At 40.0% G+C, this 15,921-nt stretch overlaps 1 protein-coding gene across 1 annotated transcript in view; it reads right to left on the reverse strand.

Annotated features, from left to right (window-relative positions):
- LOC126088235 (beta-hexosaminidase subunit beta-like) overlaps positions 1-15,921 on the reverse strand; it is a 161,810-nt gene that overhangs the window by 80,023 nt on the left and 65,866 nt on the right. The window lies entirely within an intron of this gene.

A 15,921-nucleotide genomic window follows, 5' to 3' on the forward strand; every position in this document is an offset into this window, starting at 1 on the left:
TCTCTCCAGGCAAATGCCGGAATGGTTCCTTTGAAAGGGCACGGCCGACTTCCTTCCCCATGCTTCCCTAATCCAATGAGACCGATGACCTCGCTGTTTGGTCTCTTCCCCCAAACAACCAACCATCTTAGCTGTCATGCAATGAACATATTGGTCACCACTAGCGTACTTTACATACGATCAGAATCCCTTCAGATTTTCAGCCAGATTTCAAGACAGAGTTTTGCTGTCAAAACTTTGGGAAGCATCAGCTTTGGATTAAGATGCAAAGTGTATTTTATTAAATAATGGAAAAATCCAGGAAGGAATAAGTACAGTATTATGAAAAGGATAGATTGCTACTCACGATTTACTGCAGATGCCGAGTCACAGATAGACATAACAAACAGACTGTTAAACAACTAAGCTTTTGGCCAAAAAGGCCTTCTTCCAAATTACACACACACACACACACACACACACACACACACACACAGGCCAGGGATAGTGGCCACATGTCTGAAATGCATTTGTGTGTGTGTGTGTGTGTGTGTGTGTGTGTGTGTGTGTGTGTGTGTGTCATTTCTGCTACATGATAATAAAGTGTATTTATTTTGTTCTTTGGCTTACAGGCACAGCTTACCACTGTTATGCTTACTTTTTATTTTTATGTTTGAAGGTTCCTTGTTTACTCATGTTTTTGTGAAGTCTCATTTACTTAACTTGTAAAATAAAACAGTTACATAAAATATCACTGACTTGTTCAGTCAGCATTATCAAATAATGGAATGCAACTATGAAGTGGTGACCCCTGGGATACTGAAGAGTGCAGAGACCCCAGAAAATGTGTAAAGCAGAACAGTGATAACGATTTGACAGTCACACCTGCAAGAAGATCTGCAAAAGGCAAATAAATGACCTCCAAGCTCAAATCAGAACACAAAAAAACATACAATTATCCTTGCAAATGGCAAGATAGATTGACAACATGACAGTTTACTCAATGTGTCTAGCACAGTTTCTCCCACATGAATGAAAGTGCAGATTCCTCAGTTTCTGCCAGAAAATTGAGAGCTGTGGTTCACAATGCTGGAACTGACATTTATGCAAAACAATGACACCAGTGGCTGCATGTAGTTTGCCATAGCAGTCAACAGTTTGGATGCCTGAACAGTACCAATGATCTTTGAAACTGTATTGAAGCCGCCTTCAGAGCAACAATATCTCCATGTTAAGGAAATGATAGTCTGCTGAATGTGTAAATCATTAGAACAATTCAAGTAACAGATATTACAGGGTGAGCATATCAGGGACAGAATGCCATCAAGGATTTGGCATCACCTGAGGAGCATAAATGGAGAAGAGGGAATATCTAACCCAGTGCTATGTCATGTATGGTTGAGGCAGTTATCACTACAAGTAAAAATAGCTGTGGCACCATGCAAGACATATGCAACATGAATTCTGTACTTGTAGCAGTGGACAAAGTGTATGCAATGATAGAGCAAGCAAGCAGTTCAGTAGTGATGCAGGTAGCTAAAGACAACAGCTCAGAGGCAGCAGCTGTACAAGACAACAGCGAGTCAAGCAATATTTTAGGGACCCGGTTTATTTCAAAGGACCTAGTCAAGTCTTTACAAGTTTTCTCCCGGAGTAACTTTGGCTGTGCCTTCATAACCCAAGTTGCCTGCTTTTCAGAGTCAAGGGAGTTCTGGTCCTGTGCTCCATGACTAGCCACCAGCAGAACCTTACATGAACCCCACCTCCCCCATTCTCCACTTCTTTGGTTTGTTTGATCTCCCAGACTGATCTCCACCTGGTAGCTTCCTGCTATAGCCCTATGCGTTCTTTGTGCTATTCCTTATTTGATCAAATTTCCTGATCTCATTTAACACCAGCCCTGAACACCCACTCCCAATTTCTGACCATTTTAATACCTGTACAAAATTTGGCATCAGAATCACAATCCATTCCCTCCTTTCGGTCCAAGGTAATGTGTTTGCAGCTCTGTGGGTGACTCAATCGTTGTTCCATGTGTAAAGGCTTAACAATTTATCTGAGTGTGCATACTGAAGTGACTCAGTTTTTGTCTATTAATCTTATTTCTTCTTTTTACATTATTGTAACCACTCGGTAAACCAAAACCATAGCTTTTATGTCACCTGGTTGAAGTTCAGTTCAGTCTCAGGCTTGCTGCACTGTCTAGCAGTGCAAACACACTAGAGAACTTTTAACATTGCAGCACATCAGCAATCAAGAATAATTTAATGATTATAAAGAATCCGCCTCGATTGCAAATTGAAACCGGATGTTGACCTAGGTTTCGGCATGGATAACCACGCCTTCTTTGGAACACACAAAAACTACAAACTGCCTAAAGAGACATGGTCCATGCCTCTTTGCAAGTTCGTAGTTTTAGAGTGTTCCGAAGAAGGTGTGGTTATCTGTGCCGAAACTTAGGTCCACATCCAGTTTCAATTTGCAGTCGAGGCAGATTCTTTATAATAATCAAACACACTAGGTTTTTTTGATTTCAATATTTTTTAACAGCCAGAACAAATGCATCAAAAAACCATTCTTGAAACAAATGACCATTCATCCAAGCACTTTTTTAAACTTTATAATAAACAGGAAGTGCTGACATGTTTATGTTGTTAAACACTCTTGATTTCTTAGGATTTGTTGATAAACAACAGCAATTTGTGATCAGCACTTGTGTTCATGCATGTTGCAATGGCCAGCCAGTTCTTCACTAGTTTTGTGCCATTCTTTGAGGCAAGGGTTTTTTGAGGGCACATTTTATAGTTTAGCCCAATTTCATCAGTGTTGTATAACTGATCAGCTACCAGTTTATTTTTGTGAGACTATTTTTTCCAATTTTTCAAGAAACTTCCTATGTGCATCATTATCAGCAGAAAGTTTTTATTCTGAAATAGCAATTTGCCTAACACCATGATTCACTCAACTGAAATATTCTTCTTTTATGATAGGGCCTGAATGTGGGGTCTCTTACCTTTCTTTCTTTTTTTTTTTTAAAAAAAATGATCAAACCCACCCGGCTCAAGTTTTGGTTTTTTCCAGCATTTTTATAGTTTTTAAACATTTTCACCATTTACAGTTAATGAAAAAGCTTCAAGACCTTTTTGGTTCTTTTTCCAGTCCTTAATGGTTGTTACTCCAACAGAGGCTAATATAGTAATGACTCCACCTTTCTCAGGTCTTTGCAGAACACTACGTTTCTGTTCAGTTGTGCACACAACACATTTTCTTTTCTGCTTTATATCCATTTTTAACCTTTCACAATCTCTTACACTTCCTAATGACATCTTGATAAACTGTGTAAAACTACAATGCAACTTTAAAATTGAAAGGACTACAGTGTACAGATAAAACAGTACATTAAAGAGTTCAATAAAGTGAGTAGTCCTGCAGTACAGCAGTCTGTCAACTGATCAAGTTTGAGGAGCTTGATTTGGATGGACATCTGTTTTAACAGGAGGAAAACTTATTGATAAAGCTGGCACACTGTTTGGCTCCAAGCACAGACAGATGGTTGGACAAATGCTTGGATAATCCAAGGATTTGGTTAATATTATGTCAGGTAATCAAGGTTCTACTGTATTACCTTCATTGGAGGCATCTTGACTTAGTAGGATGATCTGAACTTTTCTCACCAAAATTTATACTTATTGTGAGGCATGATGAATGTGTAATTTTTCCTAAATAAACATTTCAGATGCATGTTAGCTGGATTGTTAACATTGGTGTAATTTAGGCACACTTCTGATGTAAACGTGTGCAGCAGGCTTTTTTTAAACCTGGTTTTAAACTCCATTATTGTTTAAATATTTCATGCTTAGTTATCATGTGATGAGGAGAAATTCCTGTATGTCATTTCTGAACGTTATGCGTTAAGATGACCCCAGTGTAAAGTTTTCAGTTAACCTCCAGGGATTCGCACCTATCAAAGTATGGCTGCCACACACAGAATCTCCCAGCTATTCATGGCATTTTCTTTCATTTTGCTTTCAGGCCTTGATCTACTCTATTTATTTCACATTTCCTAAGAGTATCAATTCTATGCCACCCGTTGAAAGTAGGTTCCTACTCCTTGCTCCACAGAGATGAGTAACTAAGAGCTCTGAAACCCCTTGTAGCTCCGTACCATGTCTGCAAGACCTCCAAAATTATTGGCACACCAAATCCTTTGAAACTTGATGGGAATGAATTTTTGTTTCAAGATCAGACATCTGCATCTAGGTTTTGAAAGAAATGCTTTGAAGTTTCCCAGTCATAGTTGTGTCTATCAGATATCTAATGGGATTAGGTGGCTGTTCAGTTCACTTGAATGTTGCTTCACCTACTTGACTGTAAAATGAAACAATGAAAACTCCAGGTAGGAATACTAAAAATGTAGGAAAAGGTAGATTGCTACTTACTGTATAGATAACACATTAAGTTGCAGATGGGCACAACTAGAAGACACTTACACATAAGCTTTCGGGCTGACCCATCAACATAAAAAGAGAAGCACACACCATGTACTCACACAAGCAAGTTTGCCTCAGCACACACAAGACCGCGAACTCCGTCAGCTTGGACCAGAATGCACCTATCACGTGGGATGGAAGTAGCAGCCTGGAGAGGGTGGGCAAGGCGAAGAGGAAGGGATAGCAGAGTATGGATGGGAGAAGAGAGGAGCGCTGTCTGGCAGTGTGTGCAGGTACTAGAACACCAGAAAACTCAGCGTCAGGAGGTTGTTGGTAGGAAGATGGGGTAAAATGAAGCGTAAAGGAGAGGAGTGGGAAAATATGGGTGGATACATTGACAGGAGAGTGGCAAACAATGAGGGTGGAAGGTGAGGATGTTGAGCAGGTGATAGGACAGAGGGGGTAGAAACTGTTGGGTGAAGGATGTGGGATCAGCATTTTACTGTAAGTTGAGGTTGCAACAATTATGGGAGCAGAGAATGGGTTGTAAGGACAGTTTGGAAGACCTGGTGGAGGAAGGGAGCATCCAGATGGCTCACTTAGTGAGGCAGCCATTGAAATCAATCACGTTATGTTCAGCTGTATGTCTTGCCATGTGCTCATGGCCACAGTTTGGCAGTGGCCGCTCGTCCTGGTGGACAGCTGATTGGTAGTCATACCAATATAAAAAGCTGTGCAATGATTGCAGCAGAGCTGGTGCATGACATGAGTGCTTTTACAGGTGGCCTGGCCCCTGATGGGGTAGGATAAACCTGTGATAGGACTAGAATAGGAAGTGCTGGGTTCCTTTGTGGCTGGTTCTTGGGGGAGGGGGAAGGATTGGGTTTGTGAGGGAAAATGGCATGGGAGATCTGTTTGCTGATTAGGTCAGGGGGTAGTGCCTGTGTGGGAAGGCCTTGGTGAGACCCTCCACATACTGGGCAAGGGAGTTCTTCTCACTGCAGATATGCCATTCCTGAGTGGCCAGTCTGTATGGAAGGGATCGTTTGGTGTGAAAGGGATTATGCTGTCAAAATGCAGACTACCCTGTAGCACAACTTGGAGCTAAACAAAAGATGATTTATTTCAATGGCTGCATCGCTACCCAAGCCATCTGGATCTTCCCTCCATCACCATTTTTTTCTGAAATGCACTGATGGGAGTTATCCTTACAACATATTCTCTGCTCCTGTAGTTATCCTGGCCTCAACCTGTGGTAACATACCATCTCCACATCCTCCACTCAACAGTTTCCACTCTCTCTGTCCTGTCACCTCCTCCCCACCCTTGTCCCTCTTTGTTTGCCGCTCTCTGCCAACACACCAACTTTTCTTTCTCCACTCCTTTCCTATTTCACACCATTTTTCTCCATGTCCCTGCCCAACCCACTGATGCTGTGCCTGTTAGCATTCTAGTCCCTGCACACACTGCCAGACTGCCTTCCGGTGTGGCCGAGCGCTTCTAGGCGCTTCAGTCTAGAAGCGTGCGACCGCTACGGTCGCAGGTTCGAATCCTGCCTCGGGCATGGATGTGTGTGATGTCCTTAGGTTAGTTAGGTTTAAGTAGTTCTAAGTTCTAGGGGACTGATGACCTCAGATGTTAAGTCCCATAGTGCTCAGAACCATTTAAACCATCTGCCAGACTGTGCTCCTCTCTTCACCACACTTTCACTGCTATCTCTTCCCTTCTCCTTTCTGTTCCCTGGCCGCTCCAGATTGCTGCTTCCATCCCATGTGTTGTATTCTGGTCCAGGTTGCTGGAGTTGGCAGTTGTGTGGTAAGGTGTCGTGTCCTTACATGTGTGAATGAATGGTGCATGTTTCTCTTTTTCTGATGAAGGCTGAGGCCTAAAGGGTATGTGTAAGTTTCTTTTAATTATTCCTGTCTGTAACTTAGCATGTTATCTTTATGGTAAGTAGCAATCTTTTCCTACATTGTTGATTGTAAAATAAGAGGATTTGACTTTCTCTGCTTTCTCTTTTTTTGCATTCTTCTTCTCACTTTGTAGCCTTTCTCTGTCCATGCTTTTATTAGTAAGTGGCAGTAGTTATCTGTACAATGTATTAAGTGATATAATGTGGGATACTTAATGGTCCGTAATATGATCTATGCTGTATAATGAGAAGAGATTAAATGCACCATTGCATTAGACTACATCATTTTATGTCAGTCAAGTAACAAAACCAATTATTCTCCAAATGATCGTGAACTTGAAAAAGTCAGTGAACTGAAAATGAATAGCGTTTTTTCAAATAATGTCAACAACAAACACAGATCATCAGGGAAAAAGAGTAATGTACTATTACTAACAGACAGTCATGGCAGAAATCTATCCAGCATGCTCCGTGAGAAAAATCGTGACATAGCAGTGACTAGTGTAGTGAAACCGGTAGCGGGATGGAAAAATGTTGTAGACATTAACTCTCAGACGAAATTAATGCAAGATAATGACTTTATCGTCTGTATAATGGGTTCAAACGATGTGGCAAAAAATGAAGCAGAGTTTTGCATGAAAACGCTGCAGAATTTTTTACAAGCTAATAAATGCAGAAACACAGTAGTTGCCACACTTCCTCATAGGCATGATCTGATTTATAGTTCGTGTGTAAACAAAGAAATTCGGAAAACAAACATTAAAATAAGGAAACTGTGTTCTCAATATGCTAAGTACGATGTACTGGATATAAGCAAGCTATCGAAATCTGCACACGAAGCATGGAATGTTTTTGAACTATGAAGGGAAAAGGTTTGTTTGTGATCGTGTTAGTGAAATAATTAAAGACAGACTTGTAAGGGATAGAACAATCTATCAGCTTCCTGAACATCCTTCCAACAACAGTGAGGAAAACAAAATAAACAAGAAAGAAGAACAAAAATACAACACTGCTGACATTCCTAATTTAAACTAGAGGTATGTGATGCTGTAAATATGATTCCCAATTACCAAATCGTGAATACGCGCAAACTAAAAATTTATCACCATAATGTGCAATCCCTGCGTAATAATATCGATGAAATTCATGTACTATTAACACATGAACTTAATGATATCTAAGTGTTATGCATTTCTGAGCACTAGCTAAACCCAGAATTAATCCAGAATACGAAAATAAACAAATTTGTCTTGGCTGCTTACTAGTGCAGGAAAAACAGCAAGCAGGGTGAGGTAGCAATTTACACAAAGGATAATGTAGATTTTATTACACTACCTGACCTAACTAGGGCAAATGTTGAAAAGGATTATGAAATTGCAGCTATAAAAATTACTCAGTTCAATCTGGTTATTGCTACAGTTTACCGATCACCATCCGGGAATTTTGAACTTTTCTTAAACAAAATGGAGTCATTGCCAAATAAAGTAAATACAATGGATTGTGAATTGATAATCTGTGGTGACCTCAATATTGACTTCCTCACGAATAGTGGAAATAGGGAGACCATTTTGAACCTTGCAACGTCCTACAATTTAAAAGCTGAAGTAAAAGCAGCTACCCGAGTATCAGAAACTTGCCAAACAGCTCTTGATCAGTTTCTAGTCAAGAAGAGTTTACACAACACCTCACTAAAAATTTTCAATGCAAGTTTTAGTGATCATCTTGCTCAAATATTAAGCATAAAAGTACAAGGCAGTATCATTAACAACATGTCTTTCAGAACAGCATATGGAAGCTATAATCAGCATAATGTAAACTACTTCAACAACTTATTACAGAAAGAAAAATGGCTAGGAGTGTACAAAATGAATGATATAAATGGAAAATTCAACTCTTTCATTGATACATTAACCCATTTCTTTGAACTTGCATTCCCACTGAAAACATTAACCATACGGGGGAACTCTAGAACAAACAGCTGGATCACAAAAGGAATAAGGGTTTCATGCCAGAAGAAAAGACTACTTCATGAAATATGTAACTCAAAAAATTCCTCACCTGCAGTAAGTGCATACTATAAAAAATACTCCAAAATATTAAGAAAAGTAATAAAAGCAGCAAAAATAATGCATAATGATGAAATCATTTATAATTCAACTAATAAATCAAAGGCTTTGTGGAGTGTTATAAAAAAAGAATGTGGAGAAAACAAAAAACCTTGAAAAAATATAACAGTATCACATAAAAATAAAAAAGTAACAAACCCCTTAGAAGTAGCCAACACATTTAACAACTTTTTCACAGGTGCTGCTGATAATATGTTACAATCAAACTTTACGAGCACCCAGTCAAATGAACATAAAATAAGTGCATGAAGATGATCAATGTATATCAGTTCTGTTTTACAAGATGAAGTAGCCAAAGCAATAAAAGGACTAAAAAATTCCAAATCGGCAGCTATTGATGGTATACCTGCAACAATGTTAAACAAGAGCACATGAAACCTAACTGAAGTACTCACACACTTTTGCGACTGCTCGCTTCAGGCAGGCACTTTCCCCGATGTGTTGAAAACATCAAAAGTTATTCCTGTATATAAAAAAGGGGATAAAGACAATGAACAACATGGATTCAGAAACAGGAGGTCAATGACAACTGCTGTCTATGAGTGCATCAATTCCATCTTAAACCTGATGGACAGAAAACAGGAAACAATAGGAGTCATTATTGACTTGTCAAAAGCTTTTGGCATGGTGGACCATAAAATTCTGCTATCAAAGCTAGAAAGATATGGTATTCGAGGTCTGTCCAACAAGTGGATCAGTTCCTTCCTGACTAATCGTATGCAGGCAGTGTGCATCAAGCACACAAATATTGAACTAAAAACTGTATCTAATCACTTATCTGACTATAAACAAATTAAAGGTGGTGTACCCCAAGGATCAGTATTGGGATCCCTTCTGTTTCTTCTGTACATAAATGATCTAAGCTTAAATGTTGATGCACACAAAACAATCATATTTGCAGATGACACCACGATTCCACGAAAAGGAGACGATGATGAACAGTTACAGCAGACAGTAAACACTGTCACGAAACAACTTAGCAGCTGGGCACAGAGTAATCAGCTTGTAATAAACAGTAAGAAAACCATTGCTCTAAAATTCCACAATGTTCCTAACAAGGACATGTTTATCCCATCAGTCTCTATCAATGACAAACCAGTTGGTAACAATACTGAAACCAAATTTTTAGGACTTTGGCTGCAGAGTAACATCAGATGGAATAAGCATATTGAATATCTCAATGCAGAACTGAGCAAAACATGTTACCTTCTTTGTTCATTAAAGTCATGCTGTAGTCAAAAAACAGTATTGAATGCATATCATGCGTACTTTCATTCTCGTCTTAGATATGGGGTCACCTTCTGGGGAAACTCTAAAACAGCTAATAGCACTTTTAAATTACAAAAAAGGGCAATTAGAATCTTGTTTGGGTGCAAGCCTAGAGACTCTTGTAAACCCTGTTTAAGAAATCTGGTATTCCTCCATTACCATGTGTATGCATTATGGAAACCCTTTTGTTCTTTAAATTAAATGTAATACGCAAGGACCGGAGACTGCAAAAAAACTGTGATATACATGCGCACTTTACCAGACAAAACAGAAACTTACATATGACTCAAATCAGCACAGCACTGTGCCAAAAAGGTACTTTTCACATGGGAGTTAAGCTTTATAACAAACTTCTTGAAAACATAAAAGCTATCACTGAGTTCAATACATTTGGAAAATCTCTAAAGTCATATTTGCAGCATCACTGCTTTTACTCCATTGAAGAATATTTAAATTTATGAAATGTGTTATATAAATACTTACGTGTAAAGTGTATTATTGTAACCTTAAATATGTGTGCCTTGTAATGACTTTCAGCCTGTATATTTATAACTTGACTTGTCCAATGTCTTATGCATAAGCTGCTATGTACACAACAGGACCAATAAAAAATACAACACAATACAATACTTTACTTTCAGCTATAATCTCCCTGCAGACAGCGAAGTTATGTTGAATAGTTATGTATTATGATAGCCAGGAGAGAAAGTGGTGACACAGAGAGCAATATAATTAATGAAGATATCTTTTCCATTGTTGTGAAGATGGCTGAGTGGTGTTAAATGGTCTATTTTATGCTGCTACCCTTAGAGGTCAGAGTAGAACCACAACTATGTTTCACTTTACCATGCAGTGAGTTTGCGATTGAGGCAGCAACGTGATTTTAGAGTTATTTAAGCTGGAGCCTCTGTCACCTGTGAACACTTGCTATAAGCAGAGACTGAACAATGCAAATATGTGGTCCGGCACAGCTGTCGCCTAAGCCAGCCAGGTGCAGACACACTACTACTACTCTTTCCCTTCTTCATTTCTTCATCTTGTCTGCCATAATTAATTCCAGTTTTCATGTGAGGGACCAATATTAAAGAATTTAATTTTGGGGGAAACTAATCCATTTTCTTTTGAGAGAGCTTTTGTTTACTATATGTATTTTAAGTCTTTGCTTTTCTCTAACTAAGAATTTATGTGGGGCAGTGTACTTGTTTGGTTGAATACCACATTTTGCATAGGTTTTAAATGGCCATGGACGTTGAGGATCTTTGGAGAAAGAGTCTAGATTTATTTTTTAAGAAACCACACAAAAGTGTGAAAGTGCAATAATTGAGGTGTTAAACGGTACCACAACACATTTATAATACAGGTGAATGGTAAGAACCTGTATGACAAAGTGCACTTTTATTATTTTAAGCAGTGTACATTATTCAGTTTTGTTTTAGAATTTTGATGTTGTGCTGTATTTTCCTAGGAGACATTAGGTCATGGAAGTCCTAACATTGTTGATAAAGATTTCGTTATGTCTATTCTCGGGTTTCTTTTGAAATAATACATTCCATTTAACTTGCTACTTAAGCTTTTCTACAGTACTACACTTTACAGTCTGCTTTGTTAAGCATTTCATTTGTTTTCAATTCTAGGACATGCAGCCCCTCTCTGCAGTGTCTATTCTCTTTGTATTATATTGCTCAATGGACCATTATACTTCAAGTTTTCATCTAATTTTTTTAAACTAATGTTCCACTGCTCTGCATATGGGCAAAGTCAACAGCCAGTTTAGAAGTGTTAGTTTTTGTTATTTTCTTTTAAGGCACCACTCACAAGGGTTGCATATTTTTAATTATTATGTCTCCTGAGCTGACTATTTCCTTTCAGTCCCTCTTCATAACCTGTGTCCCATGAACTTAATATGCACTCTTTTCTTACCTACTTGTTAATTGTGGTATCTGAAGTCTGAATAGCAGTATTTCTTATTGCACACCAGTATCAAAATCTGGTATCCTTCCATATCAAAATTTTCACCATCTTGAAGTGACTCTGTTGTGGGTTTTTATGTAGCCAACAAATCCCTAAAATAGATGGCCAGCATTTTTCAACTGTCTCTCCCTGCCTCTTGCAACACTGCTGTGTTTCCCCTGATCTCCTGCATTACTGCACTTCATTCCATCCCCCCACCCACCCCCACCCCACTCCCCTCGTGCCATGCAGTGCCTACCCATCTGATTCCCTTCACACCTTCAGTAACAGCCCACCATTCCTCCTCCTCTACCTGTCTTCCTACACATCCCCCCCCCCCTTTCCATGCCCATAGCACACAGTGACTCTTCTATCTTGCAGTTTTCTGTTACTCTGAATGGGGATGGACTATGTAATATAATTAAAGATTTTGTACTTCTTTATTTTAACATGAATCAAGTTACACTGTTGTATTTTAACACGGGCAGATACTGCTAACGTTTGGGTTATATGTTTTATGGTACATCATCCCTTTGACTGGCTAATTGAATTCTGCACTGTATTCAAATTGTAGCCTGTGTATTCATTTTGTAGCCTGTGGAACATTGTGCAACTACTAGCCATAACTAATAGATGGAGGCTGTAGCAAGATTTTACCTGTGTTATTACTATTTTTCAAATGTACTTAATGCTGTTCTAATCCAAGTCAGGTATTAATGTTTTGCTTTGATTTATTATGTTTGTCACCCATGTACATTGATTATCATGTAATTAAATGCTGTGTTATGTTGACAATGAATTTTATATTTTTGGGAATTGGTTCCACTATGTAGCAATTAGATTAGTATTTGCAAGACAAGATTAACGATTAACCATGTCTAGGGGCACCTGCAAACCATTAAAAAATCAGCTCTGATTCAATCCAGCCAGTATCTACTCTCATATTAGCAGATGCACTGCATAATCAGTAGTTGGCACTGAAAGTCAGTAAGCAGACCTGCATCAACAAGATGAAGACAGACATCCATCACTTCAGAAGAAGGAAACAGACAGTTAGCAAGTGAAGAAACACAATCTGGTATGTTGGTAGCACCTGTGGTTTGGTGATTGGACCACCAGATGCACGTCCTCATGTGTGTACACATATGGCTTCAGTGACCTGTAGTATATGCAGCAAGCCACAAAATTCCACAAGAGCACCAATTTACAAGTAAATGCACAGTGTTCAACATTAATCTACTGATTAATGACACTGATCATACATGCAGAGAACTGATTGTGCTTGCTCATGTTATCACACTGGTTATATGTAGGGGCCAAAAAAGCAAGCGATTGCTGTCTGATCGACTCATGTTCTGAAGTAAGCAAGCAACCAGTCCACCAGGATGAGAACGGATCTTTAGCCATGTCTCTCCATTCTATGGTAGGCAACCATTTGTCTATAACAATATATGATGCATGTGAGGTGGAAGTTAAACTGGGTTTCAGCAGGAAGTTCATGCTCACAAATGAGGTAAAACCGATATTAGGGGCAGAATTTGTTAGTCAACAAAGGCTGGAGATTAATCTCAGTACAGTGCAGATTACAATTGATGGTGCAGACATTACTAGTACTATAGGCAGTGGCGCCACAAATACAATTTCCTCGCCATGCACCTCGATTCTGCAAGATGCTAGAGAAAAGTTTATTGCCATATAGGTAAAGTGTTGCATACTGTGGTGCACCATATCAAAATGGCAACTGGCCAAACAGACTCGCAACAGTAAAGGAGATTAGCACTCAACTGTTTTGCTGCAGTGAAAGTAGAGTTTGAAGAGATGTTGCAAGCTGGTATTATGCGTAGATCAGGCAGCCTGTGCACATCACCACTGTATTTGATAAAGAGGAAGGTAGTGCCTGAGGCCCTGTGGAAATTGCCACACATTAAATGCATGTACCATCCAGAGTCACTATTTAGTCCCTAACATAAGACATTTTACAAATATGTTAAGCAGAACTACAGCCATGAGGATGGTTGATTGTAAGAAGGCGGGTACTGGTAGCAGAAGAGTACATTCCCAAGATTGCAGTAATAATACTATTTTTCCTTTTGAATACCTTCACATGCCATTCGGTGTAAAAAATGTTGCCAAGATGTGGTCGCACTTTATAGATGAGGAGTTAAGGGAACTGAATTTCTCTGTTTCAATTATCTCGATGATGTCATAGCATTTTACCAAATGGCATCATTGCATAAGGAGCAGAGCAGTGTTCAGTTGGATAAGCAGACATGGAGCATAATTTATTCTGTGCCAGAGCTGGTAACATACAATTTCAGCAGCTGGTGTTTGTCCATTAAAGAAGAAAACTGCAGTCAGCAGTTTAGAAGACATCTGGAAACTGAACTTCTATCGACAACACGTATTGAAAGCGACAAAGATTCTGCCACTGCTGACAACAGCACTGTCAGGCAGTTTTACATGACAGGCTGATGTCACCTGCAATGTACACCAGGGATGCAGCACACCTTCAAAAGGGTACAAGCAAACTTACAGACAACGTCACACTGTCCCAACCAGTCCGAGATGCGCCATTATCAATAGTAGTAGATGCTAACCAGCACACTATAGACACAAGTCTCCACCATTATGTCAGATGGATTTGGAAGGCCTTGGATTTTCCCCCTATAAGCTCACAAAGGCTCAAACCAAGTAGAGAGCATATGACCAACAGCTGTTAGTTGTATATGAAGCTGTGCAGCACTTCCACACTTATGTCAAGGGTAGATGATTCATAATTTATACGGACCACAAACCAACCGTGTCACTTTAGAAAGATCAAGGATAGCTATTATCCAGCACAGGTTGGCCAGCTAGAATTTATCAGACAGTTTAAAACAGACATAAGCCACATAAAAGGAGCAGGAAACATCATTTACATAACTGTGGATAATAAAACACTTAAAACGAGTTTTGGTGACTCACTGAATCAGTATTATTGAATAATGAAACATAACTACAAAACTATTATTAACATGTCACACTGAATCCTGTAGAAAGTTTTAAGCCTCTGCCAGTTAAGGTACGGTTTGACCCATTATACACCTCTCTCTCTCTGTGTGTGTGTGTGTGTGTGTGTGTGTGTGTGTGTGTGTGTGTGTGTGTGTGTGTGTGTGTAAACAGCGTGGTCATCAGCGCCCAAACACATAGAAACAGGCACACATGCAGTGAAGGGACGAAGACGGACTGCGAACAAGGAGAACGGCTAAAAGACACAGGCCTGACGCAGTTCCAAATCCTCACATACAGAGGCAAAACAAGAGGAAAGGAAAGGCACTAAAAAAGGAAAGGAAACACAAGGAAAAGAGAACAGAAATCGAAGTGAAACAAGTAGGTAATCGTGACTGGCGGACCTCTTACCTAAAACCTGGGTGAGCCAGTCACCCAGCTGCACATTAAAATCCTCTCCCTAAAATCCGAGGCAACAAATTGGACAGGACACAAAACCGTAAGCCCTTAACCACAGTCGTTGCGTCGTCTTGCAAAACAGGGGGCAAATCCGGTGGCAAGGAAACCACCGCCCTCGTCAGAGAATAAAGGACAGTCAAGTAAAATGTGGCGGACAGTAATCTGGACGCCACAAGCACTGCAGATTGGGGGGTCCTCCCGCCGGAGTAAAAAACCATGCGTTAAGGGACTGTGCCCGATGCGGAGGTGAGTGAGGAGAACCTCATCCCGCCTGCACGACTCGTGGGACGTATGCCATGGCCGCGTGGTGGCCTTGACCAAACGCAGCTTATTTTCACCAACTGCCAGCCACTCCTCTTCCCATTGACGCGTAACACGAAAACGCGAAAGGGAGGTAACAGCACGGAGGGGGATGGCACATTCAACAACATGAGGGAGGGAACATGCATCTTTGGCAGCCACATCCGCCAGTTCGTTTCCCCTAATACCCACGTGCACCGGCACCCAGCAGAAAAAAAGCTCCTTCCCCTGTTGTTGCAGGTGGAGTAGGGCATCATGGATGTTCTGGGTACAAGTGTTGCATGGTCTGAAGGGCACTCAGGGAGTCAGAACAGACGAGAAACTTAAGACTGGGAACACATCTCATCTGCTTCAATGCCCGCAAGATCGCAAACAATTCGGCATCAAAGATGGTAAACGCCGCGGGAAGCCGTAACTTGACGACTTGATCAGGGAAAACAACAGCACAACCAACAGAGTCCCCCTGTTTAGAGCCATCTGTAAATACTGGTACATGGTCGGGATGCTG

This window comes from Schistocerca cancellata, chromosome 6 (assembly GCF_023864275.1).
Source record: "Schistocerca cancellata isolate TAMUIC-IGC-003103 chromosome 6, iqSchCanc2.1, whole genome shotgun sequence".
NCBI classification, from domain to species: Eukaryota; Metazoa; Arthropoda; class Insecta; order Orthoptera; family Acrididae; genus Schistocerca; species Schistocerca cancellata.